Source organism: Antedon mediterranea, chromosome 4 (genome assembly GCF_964355755.1).
Source record: "Antedon mediterranea chromosome 4, ecAntMedi1.1, whole genome shotgun sequence".
Lineage (NCBI taxonomy): Eukaryota > Metazoa > Echinodermata > Crinoidea > Comatulida > Antedonidae > Antedon > Antedon mediterranea.
The window spans coordinates 22,727,268-22,747,623 of record NC_092673.1 but is presented as its reverse complement, the minus strand read 5'-3'; the positions used below and the strand labels follow the sequence as shown (position 1 = coordinate 22,747,623).

At 29.8% G+C, this 20,356-nt stretch overlaps 1 protein-coding gene across 2 annotated transcripts in view; it reads left to right on the top strand.

The window, feature by feature from the left end:
* Positions 1-20,356, top strand: part of LOC140046943 (putative RNA polymerase II subunit B1 CTD phosphatase rpap2) — a 51,950-nt gene that overhangs the window by 29,157 nt on the left and 2,437 nt on the right. The window lies entirely within an intron of this gene.

Here is a 20,356-nt window from a genome sequence, read left to right as displayed (position 1 = left end):
TTCTTTTTGTAATACATTTTTTTTATTTTTATACCATTACAAATAATAAGGTTATTTTTTAATAGGATTTTAATTTAATCCGATATCCATTAAACATTACAGGTATGATAATCAAATTACCAATTTTGACTATTAATTAATTAAATGAATTACAGCTTTTCAAATGATTCAGGAATGTAATATAGAATCATTGAAATATCTGTAAATTTGAGTTGATTGATCAAAGTTAATTTTTCACGTTTACAAGAGAAATTTAAAACAGAAACAAGTGTGAATAAATAAAAATATAAAATTTTAATTGTTGCTCTCAAACACAAAATATGTTAATATAGCATACCCTTAAATTTGTATTATTTTATTGGTTATAATTTTATTTTAGTTAATATTGATAAAGGTTTAGAAAAATAATGAGATTTAATAGTATAATATATATTTTTGTTTAATATAAATTGCTTCATTAGGGAATTACCGTATTAGAATACACACATTATATTATGTTCCGCAAAATGGTTCTAAAATTCTTATGAAACGAAAATCACAAGTATATTTCTCTTAATTTCTTAACTTACAAAAAGATAAATAATTGATGAGGCATATTGATATCTAAGCCGGCTTTTACTGCGCATTGATTCACACAAATACCGTTCAGTTCTTTTAATTGTCCGACGGTGGCTAGTTAAAGTTAAGTAGAACATGTTTATTTTATAAACCATTAGATTGCGTGTAGACACCAAATTGACTCATTACCAATCCTATCTTATCCTAGAGTGGGAACCGTGTACCAGCATGCCATCTGGCTTTGGACTCCGGAATTTATCATAAAATGTTTACCTAAGATTTGCGACGTATTTCATTGCTTTGTTAATGAGTAGTCACAAACCCAACAAACGTATGATTTAGTTTCAGGACAGATTTACTTATTTCGATTGTTTGCTACTGAAAGATGCTTGAGAATTGTTAGCTCTCATAACACCTGTGAGTTTGAAAATATCAAATATTTATAGGCAACGACTGTATTGATTATACAAAATCTGATAAAATTCTGTTGGCAAAATTTGCGTTTGAATATTGATCGGTACTTGATTGCGCATTTAAGCTATGAAGCTTTATGGTTGAGCGATCATGATTCTATATTATTTCCCCATAACCAATTCAGTCATAACTATACTGGATAAGTTATCATTCATTATTGATTATTGTACAAGCTGGGTTTTTTTTTATTCCTTCATCATAAATATATTTCATTTCGTTTATGTCATACAGATTTGTGAGAGTTTCAAATACAATTTTCGAAAACTGTTTTTGTATTCATCTAAAAAAATTACCTTTGACCTTTGTTTGAAACCCATTTGGGGATACTGTATTCTGTCACCTAGTCACATCGCCCTCAATAGTTGATTTTATGATTCTGTTTTTGGCTGTGTCTCTAAAACCAATTAGTATTGACGATAAAACTGAGACAATTGATAATCTAAGATCCAGAATATTTTGTTACCGAACTGAACCATGTGTTGGAAAAAACACAATTTTTATAAATTCAAGAAATAACAGTATAATAATAAAACTTTAACCATGTAAGCAATGGTTCAGTACTTCAAGACCGTAGGACATAAAAATAATTAAAAGTATTCTATACAAAATTATGTAATATATTGTTTGTACAATAACAAAAAATCATGTTAAAGACCAAAAACTTGGATTTGAACTCTGGTATCAGGTATCCCAATGAAAATGTATACCCTAAATAATAGTTTAAATTACTATGATTCAAATGATGTTTCATTACAATAAGAAACCAATAATTTATTAGTTTATAAACTAATAAATTAATGGTTTCTTATTGTAATGCTATATTTTAATCAAACAAAGAATCAACAAACAATGTAAATTTACGGAACGTAATATCAATGTCTCGTCTCTGGGACGCCCTGTCAAACCATCCAGACTTATATGTTATAGATTCTTTAACACTACTGAGTTTCTTATAGCTATTCTCTATCAATTATCTTATTTTAACCATCTTACGAACAACGATCTGTTAAAACGACTTTGCTTTGTGGGTCATGTATACGCAGAACAGGTAATTAAAAACGCACGATATAGAGTACGAAATGGGCTCGGAGTGACAAGCATACTCGGGAGCATCATGGGCCACCAGATAGCTGCATTCCTAGGAGACCACTTCGCACCTGCATAAATTGGCAATTTCAATTAGATCCTATACAAATATGTATAGTTTTCACTTACCCATTAGCAGCTCATACTCACTATGACTAATGAATATTCATGAGATTACAAAAGATACAAATTCATAGAAAGTTTCCTAAACACAGATAAAAATTAGATATAAAAAATTGAAGCTGACATTTGCACTTTAGCTGGTATGAATTTCAGCATATTTAAACGAGACAATTAACAAAAAAGGCTTTTCAAGATATATAGTTTATTTCATGTCTAGCTTATGGAAACCAATACAACATTCATTCAACTTCTCCTATCAGTATCCTGTAGTACACACCCTTCCCATTCCCTTCTCTTCTCCATTCCCTTCTCTTCCCCATTCCCTTCCCTTCCCTCATCAAGTATGAACAAACTGGCATCATCATTTCTTTCAATACATGTGCACAATGATAAACACCAGTAAAAGAAAGATAAAAAGGATATACTGTACAGTATATCAAATATTAGATTATCAGTTGTTAAAATCTGTTTTCCCCAACAGATTTTGTTTTGTAAGTTACAGTATCTTTGTCCACAACTCATAATCTTTTTATTTTTCTACTATCTTTTGTGTTTTTGCATCCTTTTCTCTGATCTCTGTTTGCTTTTTGTTTGACTTTTTCATCTAAGCTGAGTAGCTTATCCATCTCCAATAATCAATATCAGGTCAAGATATTAAGTAAAACCATTTATTTTTTTCTCTCTCTGCTAATCCAAGTTGAATTTTGTAAATGTTAAATCCTCTTGCTTGATTTTCAATTCTAACAAATCAGCCAACAAAAACAAAAAATTATTGACAACTTGTCGAATTTGAATAGTGGCAGGATTTATTTCTCTACTCAGGATTTAACAAAATCCAAAATCAATTTTGAGATCAATACCTATAAATAATTAATTTAATCTGGTAGGCCTACATTTTATTCTTTTCTAAGATTAAGATTAGATAGAATATAGTATCTATTCTAAAGGTAAAATTTAAATCCTGTGTTTAGTATTGGTATTCTTTAGTTTTCCTGCTTTTAATTGAGCTTATTTGTTGTACTGTTGTTAAATAGGCTGACTGTTGATTGTTGTAACTATCCTTTCATTATTAAAGTCCATATTTAGTGGGCAGTTACATTAGGATCAAGACCCTGTTGTTAATTGTTTAGGTTGTTGATGCTTCTTGTTAATAATCTTAACATAGTATATCCACCTTGAATAGAGTGTTTCTATTTGGTATTTTAAGATGTTGTATAATACACCAATTAGACACCTACCTATGTTTATTACTAGGCTTTTATAATCCAAGTTGTTTTACAACTAGAACACAATCTGCTAAGCCTAAGAATAAGGGTCTGTACAAGAATATTCTGAGTGCCCTCTAAGCCTATTGTTTCTTTGACTTTTCTGAATAGGTAACTACTAGTTGATTTTATGTTATATGCATTGCTCCCGGCCATGAGGTACATTTAATCTCCACCATGGTAGTAAACAATGGATTTTAACCATTTTCTGATCCCCGACCCCTTGATTATCACAATATGTTACAGAACAATGGGCTATGATGGAATTTAGCCACATATTATAAAGGTAAAATCCCATTCAAAGTGAATAGATTCTATTGTTCAGAGACCACTGAATGGAAATAGGCAGAGTATTAGCCAGCAGAAATCGTTACTCCTTTAATCGATCGAATACAACGTGGATACAACTGAGATTTTACCTATCTGCTTTCGATAGTTTGTTGTGTAACAGTGTGGGCTTCTATTGATTAGGTCTTGGGCCATCTTTTGTTGTTAATCTTAAGTCCAATCATGTCTCTACATGTTTTGCTTTAAGAAAGGTTTCTTGTAACTTGTTTTTCTGAAAGAACTGTAGACTTAGCATAGAATAAAGGAGATTTTCTACTTAGTGTGTAACTTTTTTTGATAACAAGTTATGGAGTAGCAAAAACATGACTTGTTTGTTTCAAATTTCTTTTCAAAAGTTTATCCGATTGGCAAGTTTTGAGTTCTACTAATTATACATAAGTAGCATTTTGTAGATATTTTCCCTCCTTTTTTCAACAACAGATATCAACATGTCCTTGAATCAAAAGTCAACATTTCTTATTTGTTTTACCAACATATGTAATAATAATAATAATATAATAATAATACAGAAGATGAATAATTTTATTTCATTAGGGGATAATCTGCAAAACCATTTCTTTATATTTTTTAAAAACTGACAATAAATATATAAATTTACTTTACAGTATGCAAAAAAGCACAAAATAGTTAGAAATTTATTTAAAAAAATTACATTAATCAACATTATTGATGTTCTGATAATTAAAAATATGTAATAACCAGCTTGTAAATATTATTATACATATATTCAATTCATTAATTCATACTATTTACAAAAATGACATTAAATTAATATACAAACACTTTGCAAAAGTTTACTTTACAAAATAAAACTACAGATTTATTTTTGTAAACTCTGATTTTTAAAACTGCTTTATTATACTATTTTATAGAGATTGGTATAGAATAGTATAGTATAAATATAGATGTTAATTAAGAGAATATAAAAAGGATAAGAAAATCAAATAAAATTTAAAAAATAAATAAATAATTATAAATTAAAAAAAATTAATAAAATATACATATAATGATGAGACTAAAATATACCTAATATATAGATTTCTAAATATTTTTTATCTTGGTTCTTCAAAATGTTCTTTCAGTCATCCTTTCACTTCTGCAAAGTTAGGAAATTTTTTGATTTTAAAATTGTTCTTTTTTCTTCTGAACCACAGACAACCCATAATGCAGTACATACATACAATACATATTTTCTTTCTATCCCAATAAGATCTTTCTGATGTTTGTAGCCTTTTATTTTTTTCGTACACAAATATGTTATTTTTTTCCCTGCTGTGTGGTTCTTGTGTTAACTTTTTCTTCCCTGTTTTTTAAGCTGTTTTGCAGAACTTCTATTATGCATTACCTGTTTTTCTTCTCAAACAAGGGTATTCAATGTTTGTTTTAGAGCATTTTATGTTTTCACACCAAACTAAACTCCCTACATGTTCTGCATTCTTATTCTTTTCTCATGCTGTGATAGTTGTATCCACAAAGTTTATGTTGTTGGTTAAGCCATTCCAGGTACACAAATACCACAGAATGAACTCACCAGGAATGGTTTAAAGAAGTAAAGTAATTTGGAAGAATGCTAAACAGTTTAATAAAAACTTTAATTCTTTTCAACAACATCTTCAGCTTACCATAATTAGGGTATTTATTTATGTGTTGAATGTTATATATCACACCAAACTAAACTCCCTACATGTTCCCATTCTTGTATTGTTCACATGCTGTGGTAGTTGTATCCACAAAGTTTATGTTTTTCTCCCCCTATTGGTTAAGCCGTTCCAGGTACACAATTACCACAGAATGAACTCACCAGGAATGGTTTAAAAAAGTAAACTAATTTGGAAGGGTGCTAAACAGTTTCATAAAAACTTTAATTCTCTTCAACAACATCTTCAGCTTTCCATAATTAGGATATTTATTTATGTGTTGAATGTTATATATCACACCAAACTAAACTCCCTACATGTTCCCATTCTTGTATTGTTCACATGCTGTGGTAGTTGTATCCACAAAGTTTATGTTTTTCTCCCCATGTTGGTTAAGCCGTTCCAGGTACACAAATACCACAGAATGAACTCACCAGGAATGGTTTAAAAAAGTAAACTAATTTGGAAGGGTGCTAAACAGTTTCATAAAAACTTTAATTCTCTTCAACAACATCTTCAGCTTTCCATAATTAGGGTATTTATTTATGTGTTGAATGTTATATATCACACCAAACTAAACTCCCTACATGTTCCCATTCTTTTATTGTTCCCATGCTGTGGTAGTTGTATCCACAAAGTTTATGTTTTTCTCCCCATGTTGGTTAAGCCGTTCCAGGTACACAAATACCACAGAATGAACTCACCAGGAATGGTTTAAAAAAGTAAACTAATTTGGAAGGGTGCTAAACAGTTTCATAAAAACTTTAATTCTCTTCAACAACATCTTCAGCTTATTATACAGGGTATTTATTTATGATTTGAATGTTATATATCACACCAAACTAAACTCCCTACATGTTCTGCATTCTTATTCTTTTCTCATGCTGTGGTAGTTGTATCCACAAAGTTTATGTTTTTCTCCCCATGTTGGTTAAGCCGTTCCAGGTACACAAATACCACAGAATGAACTCACCAGGAATGGTTTAAAAAAGTAAACTAATTTGGAAGGGTGCTAAACAGTTTCATAAAAACTTTAATTCTCTTCAACAACATCTTCAGCTTTCCATAATTAGGGTATTTATTTATGTGTTGAATGTTATATATCACACCAAACTAAACTCCCTACATGTTCCCATTCTTTTATTGTTTCCATGCTGTGGTAGTTGTATCCACAAAGTTTATGTTTTTCTCCCCCTGTTGGTTAAGCCGTTCCAGGTACACAAATACCACAGAATGAGCTCACCAGGAATGGTTTAAAGAATACAATAATGTGAAATAATTTGCACACTAAGTTTTACTAAACACGTTTTATCTATCGAAAACAACTTTTCAAACGGCAATATAGGATTAGACTTAGAGTGAAAATATAACCAATTAGTAGGTTGTTATTTAAGTGATAAAATTGTGGGTTGGTATTTTAAACTGTTTGCCCCTTATGTGTTTATTAGATATTTCCACAAAAAGAAGAAGGTACAAATGTTAAAAACAAATTAGTTTAGATTAAAATACAATGTAAGTTGATTCACACAACTTTCAGGATGAATACAGTACAATCAATAATACTTGTTATTTTTCTCTACTTTTTGCTTTGTGTAGAACTAAATATGGACAAATTAATAATGCTATTTGATGAGATCTACAATTTTTTTTTTTAATAGTTTAATTGGCCAAGTAAAAGCATTTGACTATGTTAAATTATAACAAAATATAAGAACATACACATATATCATGACATTTAAGTTGATACAAATGGATTTTGTAAAATTCATATTTTTGGTTATAATTCTAATTTCAGTTGTTAAAATATTTTGTGTTGTCTTGAGATCTTTCCTTTTTGACTGTTTTTTTAGTCGCGTGGAAGCGACTCTATAGTTCACTATGTCGGTCGGTCGGTCTGTCTGTCTGTCGGTCTGTCTGTCTGTCGGTCCGGTATCACTATGCGTTTTATCGCTTTCTGACCTTATCTTGATATCATGCAGTTTAATCTAGCTAGGTCAATTTTTCACAGTATATTCCTTATGGCCAGGAATCAATGTGGTTATGTTTTCACGGTGCGCAATAAAAAAGTACGCGGTCTACGCACGATTTAACGAAATCACGTTTGTAATCATATCTTCACAACCATGAATCACAATTAAATAAAATTTGGTACTCATAAATTTCAGGGCATAAATCATCATATGGCAATACAATTACGTGCGTAGCGCATGTAACGCATGCGTACGCGCGCTTAACATTTTCAAAATTTATTTTCGATGAAATAAGAGTACATTTCAGGCAATTTTAAGCGTTTACAAAATTGCCATGAGTGCGCATATTTTTGCGCGCGCACTGCGCGTTAAATGTTATTGCGCACTCTTTTTGCCCGATTTCTGTTTTCTTGACTTACTTTTCAACTCGAAATTACGTTATATGAGCACGTCGAAAGTGAAAGGCTACGCACGTGTAAATTTAAAAAAATAAATGTTTTTAAACATTTCAACATTTTTAAACATGTTCAGTAATTTCGGTCAGTATAGTTCACTATGTCGGTCGGTCGGTCTCTCTGTCGGTCTGTCGGTCTGTCGGTCTGTCTGTCGGTCCGGTATCACTATGCATTGTAGCACGCGACTTAATGGCTGTTGGCCTTGTTTTAGAAGAAAGCTGATGCGACCTTTGATACATCATCACTAATTATGATATATCTTAAATTTTTCAAATATTCCTTGCGTTCTCAATTTACATAGGCCAATTCTCTGTAGATTATGATGCTTAAAACTTTGTTAAGTACTCATAAATAAAAGATTCATACCAATGGCAATGTAATTGATATGTGAAGAAACTGATTAATGATTTTAATTAGTAGAAAGAACCAATCAAGAACAATTTTTGATTAATGTTGTCTTTTTACTATTCGGTTTATTTTTATTCAGCTAAAACTGACAGGCCGTATGGAGTTTTTAAAAGAGATATTCATTAGCATTTGTGGTTACTGAAGCGTGAAGAAGCGATTTAATTGCTATGGCGAAGGTATATTTTGAGCGGATACTGGTCAGTTGGGATCAGTTGCATTCAGTTGCTCTATGTTGTCTAACCAATTGGCTTTAGTTTTGTGTCAACCTAACATCACCTTTAGGCCTTCTATTTACATAGTTTTTGAGTGAATGTTTTTTAGTTTTCTAATCTTAAATGAAAATTAGTTTATAAGCACAATATAGTTTATCCATCCTGTAATTGATGATTTGGATGTGTATGAAATGTAAAAAATAAATATTATTTTCAATGCACCTTTTTTTATAGCGTCAGACTTGTAGATGTAGATGACTTAACATGAACAATGAAGATTAATATAAAAAAAAATAGTTAAATAGGCGCTTTTGTAGTTTTAATAAAGTTAATCATTTCCATAGAAAAAGACAAAATAAACCGTGAAATTTAACAACAAAAAACATTTACTGCCAGTCAATTTAACTATTTGTTCCTTTAAATTACAGTTTTTTCAGGTAAATAATTTTTTTTGGATCCAATTGTGCATAACTATTATGTGACATTAAAATGGCATATTCAACAAAAACATTAATAAAACAAATGTTTTTTTCTGGGTGACAATATATCTTTAAGCTTATTGTTAGATGTGTATACAATTAATTATTATATGGACAAATAATTAGATGTCCTATATTTTCAATGCACTTGCCCTACACAAACAATATATATCCTATTCTTCAAACTTTCTTTTTGGATGAAATTAATAAAATTATTTAAAAAACAAAACTTGCAAATATTAAAAAGCCTTTTATTTTCAATGCACTTTATCCCTAATTCCTCAAGATGTTCTATTTTTATTAATATTTTGGGGCCAGACATTACATGACTTTAGAACAGCTTCTTTATATGTAAAAATTGGCTATGTTCTACTTTAAACAACAAAGATTAACATGTACCTCTCCCTTTAATTAGGGATTAAACTGTCCTCTTTATCAGCTTTGTCTAATTAGACTCACAGTCAAAAGAATACTGAATATACTTGCTAATCATTGCGGTCTCATAGAGGCACCTTAGTCTGTGTAAGATTTTTTAATTAAAAAGATCTTTAAATCTTAAAATGCTTTCGTACTGATTGATTTTAATTAGCTGGTCCAAGTGAAACTTGTTTTACAGTAGCACTCCTTGGGACACTTCATTCAGGGGATGAGCCCTAATAAAATGAATGAGAAGAAATATTATTGTAACATTATGACCCACTTCAGGGGCATCCATATTGAATGAAACTTGGTTGGGTCCCGAATTTGTTCCTATTATTATTTTTTATTATATATATTTTTTAGCCAGTTTTTTGGCATATTTTAACTAATTATTGGAACCAGTATAAAGTAATGTTTATAGTATTTTTTTTATATATGTTGCTTTTAAAATATTGTATCCCTGTGATTACCTACCTATTGTAAGCCTATGCTTAGAGGCCAAAAGAACTAACTTCTAGAATACATATAAGTCTTGTAAACAACTTTATATTCTAGAATTGTGATCGTTAAAATAATAATAACATACTAGAGAAACAAGAAAATTATGTACCAAGATATTCCAAGTTTGTATTGAGTTAAAGGCCAGGTGCGGGCAAAAAATTTCTATTGATCATACATTCCAATAATTTTCGATCTATATTTTCCCCTATGTTTCATAATTTTTGGGATTTTATTGGTGTTACACGAGCTTGTTGAAAATATTAAAGCACTTTCATATCAGTGGGGGATAGTTCAAATTACACAGTAAAATCTCTATTCTTTTGTACACAAATTTTGTAAATAGAGAGGCATTTTAAAAAGCTATGAAAAATAAATGGTTTGATACAAAATGTTATCAGATGACCAAATATAGGTAATATAACTTGAATATTACATTTCTGATATTTTTATTCAACTTCAGATTTTTATTTTCATGCTATAGCAAAAATTATCCACCGTATATCCACCATCTTTTTTCACCGTCTAGGGAATCACCAGACATGTTATTACATTAAGTTAACTACCTAACTACTGAAAAAAAGTCTTCCTGGTTTTTATGGAAGAATTTTGCCAAATTTTGTATTTGACCATATTAAGGGAAATTCATGTTTTTTCATCTCGATTTCTGTTAAAAATATTTCATTAATGTACAATTAACCAAATATTATATTTAAAATTCATGCCTGTACCTGACCTTTAAAAGCCTTATTCATACTAGACTTATTCCAGTCACACTAGTAAATGTGGAAGGGAAAAAAAAAACATTTTTTGAATGTATCTTCCTCTTTAAAGTCAACCTGCAACCAGTTGTACAATTAGTGTTAACAATTACATTTTACTCAGAAAGAATAGCTTTGTTTAACTAAGCTGAAATTCCAACAGTTGTCGGTTAAACAAGAAGTTTAAGGTCCAAAATTTGCAGGATTTTGATTTTAAATGATGCCTCCTCACAAATGGTTATTTCCCACGAAAGTTTGGATGATTTATGCCATCCCGTAGTTGATTTATTCCAACTCTGTTAATAGTTTTACTTGGCTCTCAATAAACTTACCGAGACCAGGGAAGAGTAAAATTTACTCTTCCGTTTAGAGAAAATAACAAGTGTTACTATTAATGATCAGAATTGAGTTTCTCGGTTTTTTTTTATTAATTTAAATTTCATGATACTTTATTAAATAGTATGTATTTATTATTATTTTAATGATCACAATTTTAGAATATAAAGTTGTTTACAAGACTTATCCTAAAAGTTAAGCTTCTTTTGCCCTCTAAGCATAGACATACAATAGGTAGGTAGTACACTGTTTATGCTTCCATACTCCTTTTGCCATGGATTCTAAAACAATCGCTTTAAGTGTCTTTTTAATCTTCTTAGATATACACTTACTATTGATTTCTGCCTCACCAACCAAAACAACCTACAAATCCTGGGAAAAAACATAGTTAGAGTCGACTTAGAAGATGGTGATTAAAAGCTAAGTTAGAGAAAGGAATCTCTCCAATCAATGAAAAAAGGCGGTTAAATTTGGGAGTATTAAAATGGGGGTTATATTATACTGAACTAGCCAATGAGATCACCTCATTAATTGCCTACCTTCTCATTTTGAATGAAAAGCGGTAATAATTAGTAATCTTGTGCAGCCAACATGATAATAAGAGTTGATACCTTGTTCAGTTTATTGTGATACTTCTCTCTTTATTCATCTACTCTTCACATCACTTTTATTCATCTACTCTTCACATCACTTTACAAAAAAAAGGATAATAGGGTAGGACTAATTAGAGAGTGGTAATCCTCAGCCTTTAGTTTAATTTTAATTCTTCATTCAATCAAATATAGTGTCGTAAAAAACAAACTCATAGAGTAGGCCAACAAGGGACTTACTGCTAACTACCACCTTACAAAGATATAATCAGCTAGGGTTAATTAAATGAAGATTAGGCTGTTTTAGTGGAAACATATATTACTAGTTAACACACTGCCTTCTATTGAAATATGAACAATTGTAATGGCATTTTAGAGTCAAGACCAAACCACTTAAAAATTGAAACAAAATGATATATCATAATGATTTAACTAACAAACCATATTTAAATAATTTTAGAGTTAACTAAATTTTGCTGAAAAAAACAAAAATAATTTTAAGCTACTAAAGATAATGATATTACTAAACTAATGATGCCATCTAAATAATTGACATGTCTAGACCAAATAGCATATTATAACTTTATTATAGTACTGCAGCATAATCGGTGAAAACATTTTTAATTGTTTTAAAATGTTGTTATTGAAAACGAATTTTATCCATTAAACATGCTTTCAAATTATTTCCATTTTAGAAGTCTAGAAAAGTCATCATAAATCAATATTAGTATTATGATTTAAAGCAAACAAACAATTTTGGTAATAAAATAAATAAACATGTATTATTGTTTTTGAATGTTATCATGACTAAACAGTATTAGAATCATAATAGGTACAGTGAAATATTGAACAAAATGATTAACGGAAGGAATAGTGGAATAGAGGTGGAAATAATAAAGGGGCTAAAATGGAATAGAGATACAATCATTGAATCAAATAGTGGAATAGAGGTAAAATAATGGAATTGAGAAATAAAATATTGAAAGATATATAAAATATAAATGGAATGGAATAGATGTAAAAAATAATGGAATGAAATATTTAAACTAATAATAAATAAGGAATAGATGATGAATAAAATTAGATAGAAAATAGTTGAATACTTTTTTCAATTTGAAGACGACCTCTTCCACTTAGCCTAGTTAATTATTTTTCTTAATAGTTTCCTTAATTTGTAGTCATTTTTGTTCTTATGTATATTATTGATTCAACATACTTAATTAAATGGATACCGGTACATTGAATTATAACATAATAATATTAATATCCAGTTTGATTTAGTATAATAATATGTCTTTGGAAGCACTCTGTCCCACTCTGCGTCATCGATGTAGAACTCCAGGGATTGTTTCTTCATAATTCTTTAGTTATTAAAATTAATCACACTCAAATGACTTTATAATGCTAATAGTCAAGTGATTCTCAATCGTGTTTATACTCAGTGATTTTGTAATTACCATAGTTTTGCTATTAACTGGCTTTTAATTAAGCCGTATAGCGATCCATGTGGAACGCAACACAATTGTCTTCCTTTGTTTTGAAAGTGGTTGCCATTTTCTTTCATTAGTTTTTTTAAATATTGCATGTTAAGTTGCTATCCAGGTCTAAACTTAATTTCAGATTTGATTGTATTTACATAACAAACTTTGAAAAAAATAGATTTGCATAACATATTGCTTATGTATTAAAAATGATGAGCTTTGATGTCGTTTTGTGGTTATTCCATCTAGTTACGTGATTTTTGGTTCAAATCTGTTCAGAATGAAATTAAATTTTGATTGTGTAGTGAGGATTCTTCCACTTGTCAAAGACCAAAATCATCTAAATGTATTGCAATAAAATGAATAATTTGAAATATTACCATTACTGATGTATAAGCACCTTCTATAAAGGCAGAAAGTATTATATAACGTCATGAAGTAATTTCCCGCATGATCGCAATAAAAAACGGTACTGGGTTTGGTCTCTTAGCATTCCTGCTCCCACTCATTTTTTTCTTCATAATTCCATGACTGAGTATTGTCCCAGGGTGGGATTATATTCGGATTGCATAACAGTAACAGTGAAATTGATCAAACTCTTATTATGAATTTAGTATACCCTCAAAACTAATCCAGTGAATAACCATTATAATGCAATAAAATATATAAATTTAACAGTTACAATATTAGGAAATTTAAAAAGTGTTAACTCTTAATCATTTTTTTTATTGTTGTTACAGATTTCTGATTTTGAATAATGGGAGAGGGGATTGGGGTAGAGGGGGTCTGCAGTATTTAAAACAGCCAATGAAGTAATGAGCTTAGCCTAATATTAATCTATGTTATGTGCAAGTTCCCTCCCACTTGAATATCAATATCTACATATATTATTAAGCATATTGAATTTGTATCTTATACTGCAACCAGCCTTAATGTAATTAGTGTGCAGTCTTGTCGTTGATTATGTTATCTTTATCGTTGATACCTTAATAACACTTATATCTAGACAAGTATTTGATTTAATTCATTTACCTATCAGCTTCATTGGCCACTTAGTAAAATTACAGTTAACTGGATTAATCTGTTATTAGCAGACGTAAGTCGGGAAAAGAACAAATAATGATTTTCAGTTGTATGCTCACAGTCTTATCAAGTAGTAAAATGATTTTTAGAATAATAATTATTATTTTTCAGTTATAGGGTAAGCTTGGTTCCACCTTGAACTTGACATTGGCACAATGCAGGTGATTTGACCAATCACAAGCGACAGTTTGGATGGTCCATCTCTTGTGATTGATCAAAGCACTTGTGTTTGCCTATGTCATTTTGTTTGCATCCGAGTGCAAGTCCAAGTTGATTTTAATCTCTTCCTGATCATTCCTTCAGTTGCAGGTCTTATTCATCAAAATGCTCCTTATTCTGTTATAAAATCTTAAGTAATCTCTACCGATTTCCAGTTATAATCCTATGTAAATACATATAGTATGACAAGCCCAGTCTTAATAGTAACTCAAGCATGAACGATCGGAAAAAATATGATCAAATTAAATATGCACCTGTTCTGTATTTGCAAGTATACCTGTTAGATTTTTTTTTTTTTAAAAGTACATTTAATTATTAATATACAAAATAAGTGTTAGCCTATTTTAGGTACTGTATCTCATATCAAGAATGCAATTTAAAAAGCGCCCCCTAGGAGCTGAAGTATTCGATGGTCAACCATTTATAACACTTATTTGGTAATAAAACACTATGCTATTCATTACAGTAAAATAACGATGTGATTCGTAAAACTCTTATTTTAGTTGACCTCGATTTATAAAATGTTGGGGGGAATATTAAGCTAGCTTGAGTTCAGTTTGGCTTTTAATGTAAATACCATTTGTCTGTTTCTCTGATGAGACCGCCAATGATTCTGAAGAATATAAGAGAAGTGATACTGTCAATTAACTTGTTATCAAATCCATTACTGATGAACCAAAGTAACCACATAAAATCACGCATCATCAAGCCTTGCATATTCCGTTCACTATCAATCACATCCCGGCGTTCCGCTTCGCACCGTTGATCCACGATTCTCAATGTTGAATATACATCGTCAGCCAGATTGGAAAGCTCTTCTTCTCATCAAATCGTAATCTCACTTCATTTAACGTGCGTGGTTGAACAGGGAGTCGTGTAGTCAACGGCGCGGAAATACCATCTTATGCATGTGACACATATTTAAGTGATAATGAAATCGTAAACTAAGCAAGTTTTTATAAAAAATATCTGAAACCGTTTGCAAAATTACCTCGAAGGGTTCCTCACTAGAGGTGTTAGATAAAAGAGATTTTAGATCACTTACAGAAATATCATTAAATATTTTTATTTTGACATCTTAATCAAGACTTTGTACAAATGACAGTTCAAACAGTGAATATACTCTGTAATACTCAATAATGTTAATAATGATGTCAAGAATATTTGTAAAATTCAAAATTTAATTTGTAAACCATTTTATTATCATTATTTCATCAATGAGTTTTTTTCCCAAACTTGTGTTTGCCTATCTTGGAATTAGGTATAATGTATATATAGATATACTGTAGGTCCAAAAGTAACCAGGTCTTCATTGAATTCCTAAACAAATTATATTATTTAAACAATAGATATTTACCTTATTTATTCATTTAGTTATTATTTTTCATTTATGATTTATGCACACATTTTGCAATATTATTTTGTATGATTTTCCAAAAAGAGGTTTAGAATGTAAAGAAAAATCAGCATTAAGTCATTAGAAATTAGGTTTTTAATTAATTTATTTTGTTGGTGATTATTCTCATTGTCTATATAAGATTAGGTATTATGATTAAATCCATAGTATCCCTGTTTATAATTGGAAAGGGTTTTTAGAAATCAACATCAGGCATTGTGATTATATTATATCCAGATATGGTATATGCATTGTGATGCATTGTTATCCCTATTAATTGAGGATACAAAAGGATGTTGCAGAGTTCATAAAATGTGCACAAATTATCAAAGCTTTTTTGAGTACATAATTACAAAAAATATAAACGCCGTTACAATCTGCAACAACAAAAATGATTATCATTTATATAAATATCATCATCATTGTCATAATAATGCTGATAATCATTACAGTTTTACTAATCACTTCCTAATTAAATGTTGTTGTTATCCCTATTCTGATAATCACTATTGTCATTTTCATGTTATTGTTGTTATCCCTATTCTGATAATCACTATTGTCATTTTCATGTTATTGTTGTTATCCCTATTCTGATAATCACTATTGTCATTTTCATGTTATTGTTGTTTTCCCTATTCTGATAATCACTATTGTCATTTTTATGTTATTGTTGTTATCCCTATTCTGATAATCACTATTGTCATTTTCATGTTATTGTTGTTATCCCTATTCTGATAATCACTAATTGTCATTTTCATGTTATTGTTGTTTTCATATGAGAAAGTTGGGACAGGATTTGAACCTAGGATTGGTGAGCAAGCATGTCAACTACCAAGCCACAGTGCCACAATTAACTTCTGTGTGCCGTTATTCCAGCGAGATCTTCTTTAGGTATGCTGGTCTCTGCCTCCGATACATAAGGATATGTTAGTGTTGACTTTCCTGGTTTTGCTAGCCTTCAGTATGTTTAGGCTGACGTAGTTAGAATATATAACATAGAAATTACCTCTTCTTTGCTGCGAAAACCAACACAGCAAAAACAAACTCATTGGAATTTTTATTAAATAATCTAGGTTCTATTTGTTTGTCTGTATCTTGTTTATAAATTCCTAAGTTTCCAAAAAACACCCTGTATTAACACATACACTGTGAATGCTTAGAAACATTTTTTTATTGGCGCTAATTTTCAATGTTTGTCATTCTGATCCGGATTTAATTCCTCTGAATAATTTACACGTATCAGAATCATATTTGACACATCTCATATCAACTAGACACCTAGATTCTCATATAAAGTCATCGCCGAGAAGAATTCAAATTAAACCCCGACGAGAACGACCACCTAATGAAGACAATTAGCATGTCCTATAAAAAGAAGATCACAGAAATGGTGTCAGAACAAGCTATCGTTAAAAACAATGCAAGTCAATTTAGCTCGCCGTTTTCACAAGTTGAAACTGTGAAGAAATGAAAAATACTTTGGGATGCCATGGTGCTCGTAAAATACACACTGAATATTGTATGCTGATAAATGCTTAATAGCATTCAATAGCCAATTTATGATATTGTCTTCTCGCAAATTGCTGTTCTTTAGTCGCGTTATGAATTTATTAATCAACCTGAATCTTGTTTAATCCTATTTGATTTGGTTGGGATTTTTCAGAGCATGCCATTTTTGATTTGAGACTTAAAAAATATGATTAATAAATTATTATAAGAGTAATTTTTAAAATAAACTTTTGTTAATTTTAGTTTATTTTAATATTAAATCATAAGTTTCAAACACACTAAATATAATATTACTAAATTAACTTGATTTTATTTGATATTTATATGAATAAATTAATAATTTTTAAACAAACTTTTATTTTAATTTGTTTAATATTACATCACATAATAGTTTAAACACAATTTGTATACACTAATTATATAGACTATTAATATTGATTTTTCAGAAATATTTTTTTTATTGTAATCATAACTTGTAATAAAATAATAAAATAGATTTTTCTGTAATAAATAACTATAATAATGTAATAGTTTACTAATGGACTGAATTTGTTTTCACATTTTGTTCTTTCTCAATACTAATATAATATTCTTAGTACTAGAACAAACCATATTTTTACAAATGTAAACAAACTCCTTTTCATTTTATTATATTCAGTACATCTCAATTAAGTAGAATAAAGGTATGTTTTTGATCATCAAATTCTCTTTAATTTCATATCATACTGATCCTTTTGCTTTTTTATTATCTTGTCATATCATTCAAGTATATTTTAATTAGGATTGTTTTAAACTTCCACCGAGATTTCCTAAACACTCCAAAAACTGATTAAAACAACATTATTTGAGTGGGATGACAATAATATTCTTTGCTTGTCCTAGGAGGTTATATTTGATCAATCTAAACACAATCTTTTTCTTCTCTTATCTCACTTCGTTACAAAATTGGTCACGCACTGGTGAACACTGCGGTCTCGCACTCGTTATTTCGAAGACTTAATTTTCTCGATTCCTTTGGGAAGGATTTCGTACAGGTTGCGGTTATGATTTCGCCTTAGCTATTAATCATACTGACAAGCAATTCATTACTGGCCGCTGTACAATTGGTTTATCATAATTCTACAAACCTTAGGCAATTTTGTTTTGTTCAAGCCTAAAATACTGTTAAATAGAATTTGCTTTCTTAGCAGAAAAGAAGTGGAACCCGATTTGATTGTTAGGCCTTGAAAATGTACCATGTATTCAATATTATAAATACTCTAAACTTTTAGCTTATCAAAAGCTATGTGGAGCCATAATTGATTTTCAGGCTTTGAAAATGTTCCATAGCCCTATATTCAGTGTCTTTTAAAATACTCTAATATAAATTTATCTTCTTAACAGAGGTGATGCAGTGACTTTGCAAAGTATCATGTACCATATGCTATATGTTTCAAGCTTTAAATACTGTACTGTAAAAATAGAATTTACCACTTAAGCAGAAAAGATGTGGAACTAGATGTGATGAGAGCATAGAATGTATCATGTATCTAAGAATTGTATAGTTCCATTCTGTACAAATGTGCTCATTTTCTCAGATAATCACTTTTTTAGCAAACAGATTTAGGCCTATTTTCTGTTTACAAGAGTATTAGCTGTAAAGTTGAATGAAATAGTGTTGTAAAAGACCAAACTGTGTTTGTTTATCATTTGTTATTTTTTATTTTTTTTATTCCCGGTCCGCCAGATAGTCTGATGACTTTCCCGCATCGTTCCCTGCTTTGCTTATATCTCGGATTGCTTTTCTCCAGTCCTGTCTGTTTTCTTCTATTCTCCAAACCGTTTCTATATCTTTTATGCTATATCATTTGTTATATAGTATTAAATTGTATAACAATATTTTTTATAGACTTTGTCCTTTGTGTGTCTAAATGTGTGGTGTCAGTTGTTTAGTGTGGACATATGTTAGAGATTGATAGATTAAGGAAGGCTGGTAGGATATTTGGGAGAGAAATATGAAATTATGCTAAATATAAAACATAAAAAGTTATTGGAGATTTATAAATCACAAAATGATGCATTTTATACCAGTTTTTATGTCATTTGATACAGTTACTACTTCCGTAGATACCATCATTTTCAACAGTTGTACATTATTAGTGGTGCAATTTGCTTGATGAAAAAAAATGTTGATTTGTCTTCTTTGGGATTGAAAATGTTTATAAGGGAATTTGTTTATTTTCCTCTAAATTCAATTCAGCTTTTACAAATTTAGCAGCATATAGATTTTTTGTCTTCTATATTCAAAGAAATGGTTATTCAGAATGCAGTATTACAAGGATATGGTCTGAGACATTAATGAAGAAACCTAAGTTAATTAACAAGATGCAGTCTTACATTCTTAATTAATCTTTTTATGATTGAGGAGGTACTCTAGCATTAATAAGCATCATTCTCTTTGAAAATTATTTTGTTGCGTTTGATCATCAATCTAATGTGTTTTCAATCTTTATATATTCCCAGTGGATTGTGGCCTGTATCATATTTGAAACTTAAATTTTGTTACGGATATACAATAATCATTAATGTTACTTTAATTGATGTTTTCAATAAAGTAAGAATAACAGCAACTTTCATGTTCAATTCAACTTAATTTTATCCACAAAGGCCAAGATCACGGTTGTTGTTCATTGGAGCTAGCATACAAAATACATATAAAATTTGAAAAAATTGTGTGTTGTGTTACTAGAAGATATATTGTCCCCTTGATAAAATAATAGTTAAATATCTTTGGTTGAATATTGCGTAATATTTATTTACTTTAAAATAAAAATTGCATTAGGAAACAAATTATTTACATGAAGAAAGGTGTAATTTATTAGCAATATTCAAAAATTGTCATTTTTGGTTAAATTTACATTTGTAAGTTTTTTCGTCTATTTCGTGCCTAATGATGACAGTAGTACATTTCCACATCAGGGCGTAGTTGTGGACTAGTCCATTATGATTCAGGAGTATTCTAGGAACTTTAACTTTTCATATATAAACCCTCCCTCTGGAGAGCACTGG